This window comes from Mustela erminea, chromosome 12, assembly GCF_009829155.1.
Source record: "Mustela erminea isolate mMusErm1 chromosome 12, mMusErm1.Pri, whole genome shotgun sequence".
NCBI classification, from domain to species: Eukaryota; Metazoa; Chordata; class Mammalia; order Carnivora; family Mustelidae; genus Mustela; species Mustela erminea.
In genome coordinates, this window is record NC_045625.1 from 48,847,864 (window position 1) to 48,852,852 (window position 4,989).

At 43.3% G+C, this 4,989-nt stretch overlaps 1 non-coding gene across 1 annotated transcript; it reads right to left on the reverse strand.

Moving 5' to 3' along the window:
- Nucleotides 1-366: 366 nt before the first annotated feature.
- LOC116571253 lies at nucleotides 367-501 on the reverse strand. The gene has a single exon (XR_004277811.1). It is a non-coding gene; the product is annotated as a small nucleolar RNA SNORA70 (small nucleolar RNA).
- Between the last annotated feature and the right edge of the window lie 4,488 nt (nucleotides 502-4,989).

Genomic DNA, 4,989 nt, shown 5'->3' on the forward strand with positions numbered 1-4,989 from the left:
AGGCTGATGTTCCCATGAGTGCAGAGCCTGTCATTTGTCCAGAAGGTCATGACTCAGGATACATTTGACCCCACAGCCATTGGGGATAAGCCATTTTCCAAGCACCTTGTCTCCAAATTCATCCACATTAAATTTAGGAAAGCCCCACTTCTTGGAAATGTGGATCTTTTGGCAATCAGGGAACGTGAACTTGGCCCTGCAGAGAGCCTCAATCACATGCTCCATGTTCATAGGTGGGTACAGATGGGCATGATGACTTGGCCAACACAGACCCTGGCCACTGCACCCTAGGGCTTTCTAAAGGCACCCCACATACCTGTTTGGAGACTAGCCTGGAGTATGGGGTCCAACATCAATGTCTGGAAAGGCTATCTCCAAGGTTCCTTGGGACAGCCCATTCAATCAGCAGGCTGCATACACTATCAAGGAAGCTACTGTGTGCAGCCATTGTACACTGGGCCCCCGTGGGGAAAGAGCACAAGTTATTAAAATAGAGAACATTTTTCTTCCAACTGGGAAATAGTCACATCTTTGATGGCCCAAATGCTTTTAACCACCTCAAAATCCACTCAGACATCTCCTTAGTCTCCATAATTCAGTAACTAAAGGGGAAGAGTCAGAACCCTTAAAGACCCTGCTGGGCACCACAGCCAGCATCTGTTCTAATTGGCTGGTGCTGGTGCCACTATTCCTTCTGGCTGGTCTGTGCTGGGACCAGCATTTATTCTGATGAGTTAGTACCAAGGGTGTGCCAGTGGTTAAGAACTCTAGTAGACCTACATTTTCCCTTCCTTGCTTTTGTTCACACAGTTCCTTCTGCCTTGAATGATCTCTTTTCACCGATTCACCTTTTACCTCAGGTTGGCACAGGGAACTAGCTTCTGGGGGTTGGTGAAGCATTCTCTAGAAGGCTGTCGTCTGAGACTGAAGCTTAAATCCATGTGGCTGGCCATCAGGAAGGCTGGCGGCACAGGCACAAGGAACAATCAAAACCTTGTCTGTTCTTGCCTCTCACCTTGGTGAAGAGAGTATTCCTCAGAAGCCAAAGCCCTTTATCACAGAGCTAAGCTTAGTACATGGCTGCCCCGGAAGTCAGAAAAGCTAAAGGAGAATGCAGGGCAAAATAGAGTGATCACAGGCTTGGCTGCTGCTTCACACCAACAAGCTAAGTTAGCAGATCAGCAATGACGTGTGTGCACTACAAAACGGCTGCTGCTTCCCTTCTGCCATAAGGGAGAATCTCCCTTGTGCCTCACCCTAAACAGAAACACGGAAGAATGAGGATTCTGGGGAATGTAGGTCAGCCTAGCCAAGTTAACACATGACAAAGCCCTCACACCTTGGTATCAAGGCTTAGGTCAAGTGTCATCTCCTACCTATATCCCCCTTTCTTCTGGCCAAGCTGGAAGTTCTCATTCCCTCCTCTGAGTCCCAAAAGCTCTCTAGCAAAACCACATGGTGGCATTTCACATGCATCCAGCATTTTCACTGTTAGTCTGCCCATAGTATTTCCACGAGACTGTAGCCTCCTGAAAGTAAGGATCTGAAGGTAGTTACACTGCCTAACACATAGCAAGTAGTTCATAAACCTTCACGGAATGAATGAGAGAATGAATGAATGAATAATGAACTAACTGACCAGACACTGAGATGCTGTGGGAAGCAAGATTCAAGGGCAGTGTATTCATGATCTATTCCTACCTACCCAATTCCCCAAAACTTAGCAGCCTGAAACAACAGTTAACCGTCTCACAGTTTCCGAGAGTCTTGAAGCCAGGAATAGCTTTGCTGGCTCTTTGGGGCTCAGGGCCTCTGGTAAAGTCATAGTCAAACTACTGGCCATGCTATGGTTATTTGAAGGGGCTTCCAGTCTCACCTCTGTGACTATTGACAGGAGGGCTTTTCTTCCTCATCACATGGGCCTCTCCATGGTGCTACCACAACATGGCAACTGACTTCTCCTAGAGCAAGGGATCCAGAAGAGATAGGCAATGCTATACTGCCTTTATGACCTATTCTGAGCCATATATTGTGATTTCTACTTATCCTCTTAGTTAGCAGTGAGTCATTACAGCCTACACTCAGCAAGAGGAGTGTTTACACAGAGCATGAATACCATGAGGTTTTCATCATTAGAGGCCATCTTAAAGGCCGCCTCACACAAGTGAGGAAAAAGGAAGGCTTTAGGCAGGAGACCATGCGATAACATTCTTTAGCTGAACTCAGAAAAGTTAAATTCACTCCCCACTATTTGGTGTGTAGAGTCATGTTTTCCACCCCCCACCCTTTATTTATTTTTTTGGTAAAGTCTACTCAAACTGAAAATAGGCCTTTAATGTCAAGCCAAAGATTGGATTTTGTGGAAATACTTTCAAAGGAGAACAAGGAGAAGGAATCCAATTTGGATCTAACCTTTCTTTATAAAAATGATTTCCTTTGCTGCAGCCAAGTTTGATTTGGCCTCTAGAGAATACTGATGAACAGAGTAAACAGTAGTTTTCACACACACACGCACACACACACACACACACACACACCCCACACACTCCTGCGTTTGTCTCATCAAAATAATCTTGTAACCTAGTCTAGAGGAATTGAGGACAATAATCTATTTGTTGACCAGCTAATACAGCCAATAATGTATTGAGCACTCCCTAAGCACCAGGGATTGTGGTAAGGGCTTTACATGCATTATTATACCTAATTCTTGAACAAATCATATGAGGTAAGTGTTGCTATTTCTCCATTTTTTTACAGGTAAGTGGGTGACGCTTAGAGGGATGACATGATTTAGAAGTTTAGAGACATTGCCTAACTAAGCTCAAACAGCTGGCTAGTGCCAGGGCCAGAACTCCATTTTTATTTTTTATTTTTTTAAGTTATGCTCTACGTCCATCCTGGAGTCCAAAGCGGGGCTTGAACTCATGACTCTGAGATCCAGACCTGAGCTGAGATCAAGAATAGGACACTTGACCAACTGAGCCACCCAGACGCCCTGGCACTCTTCACTCTTGAATGCCTCATCACACTGGTATCATCATACTTCTGTGAGATACTAGGTATGAGGGTAGGTGCCTATGTTCGCCACTTGCCATTCTCAATAACCCTTTGAGGGTTACTGTCCCCATTTTGTGGATGAGAAACTCAAGTTCAAAGAAGAGGTCACTTGCTTTAGCCTAGACAGCTATCATAACGGCAGCCTGGGATTCAAGACCCATTGCTGTGTGAATCAAGTCTGCGCGCCTTCTATCACCTTTCCCACCTTCTAGCTCAGTGGTTTTCAAATTGCAGATCAGAACCTACGAGTGTGTAGTGAAGTCATTGTGTCCCAGCCAGCACTGAAAATATGGACATAGATATTTTTAATGTTTTGAGGAACCTTCAAACTCTTTACCAGGCTTGCACTAACTTACATTCCCACCAAGAATGTACAAGGGCTCCTCTTTCTTCACAGCCTCACCAACACTTGTGATATTTTGTCTTTGATTCTAGCCATTGTGACATGTGTACGGTGAAATCTCATCATTTTCTCTGATGGCTCATGATGTTGAGTGTCTTTCCATGTGTCTGCTGGCCATCTGTATGTCTTTTTTGGAAAAATGTCTATTCAGGCCCTCTGTCCATTTCTAATCAGATTATGTGTGGGTTTTTTTTACATTAAGTTGTGTAAATTATGTATTTTGGATATTAACCCTTTATTGAATATATCTTTGTAAATATCTTCTATTCAGTACGGTTTTTGTTTCGTCTATAGTTTCCTTTGCTGTACAGAAGCTTTTTATTGTGATGTAGTCTCTACAGTTTATTCTTGCTTTTGTTTCCCTTGCCTTAGGAGACATAACTGGAAAAATGTTGCTATAGCTGATGTCAAAGAAATTGCTTCCTGTGTTCTCTTCTAGGAGTTTCATGACTTCAGGTCTCACATTTAGGTCTTTCATCCATTTTGAGTTTATTTTTGTGTATAGTGTAAGAAAGTAAAACAGAATGAAGTTTCCTTAAAAATTAAAAAATAGATGTATCAGGGTGCCTGGGTGGCTCAGTTGGTTAAGCATCTGCCTGGGGCTCAGGTCATGATCTCAGGGTCCTGGGATCGAGCCCCATGTCAGGCTCCCTGCTCAGCAGGTAGCCTGCTTCTCCCTCTCTGTCTTCCACTCCCCCTACTTGTGTTTTCTCTCTCTCTCTCTCAAAAAATACATAAAACCTTAAAAAAAAATAGAAGTACCCTTATTATCTGGTAATTCCACTATGGGGCATTTACCCAAAGAAAACAAAAACATTAATCTGAAAAGATCTATGCACCCCCGTTTATTGCAGCATTATCTACAATAGCTAAGCTATGGAAGCAACTCAAGTGTCCACTGGCAGATGAATGGATGAAGAAGATGTGGTACACACACACACAGAGGAATATTATGCAGCCATAGAAAGAATGAAATCTTGTCACTTGCAACAACATACATAGGCCTAGACGGTATAATGCTAAGTGAAATAAGTCAGACAGAGATAAATACCATAGGATTTCGCTCATTATATGGAATCTAAAAAAACAAAACTTTTGGCTAAGATCAAGTGTACAAGCAAGAAGCAGATCAGACGCATAGACACAGAGAACAAACTGACGGTTGCCAGAGGGGAGGTAACTGGGAGATAGGGGAGATGGGAAAAAATAGGGGAGTGGGAGACACAGGCTTCCAGTTATGGGAGAACTATGTCACAGGGATAAAAGTTACAGCCTGGGGAACAGAGTCAATGGTGCTGTGATGGTGCTGCATAGTGACCAAGGGTGAGCCCAGCATAGTGAACAGAGCGGTTGAACCACTACTGTACACATGAAACTAAGGCAACATTGTTTGCCAACTATACTCAAAACAATACTGGAAAGAGAAAGGAGAAGAAAAAGGAATGAAAATATTAGTATGCCTCACACATAGTAACAGTAAGCATTGCTAAATGAAAGTTTTATTTCAGTTATGTACTTGTGCATGTGTG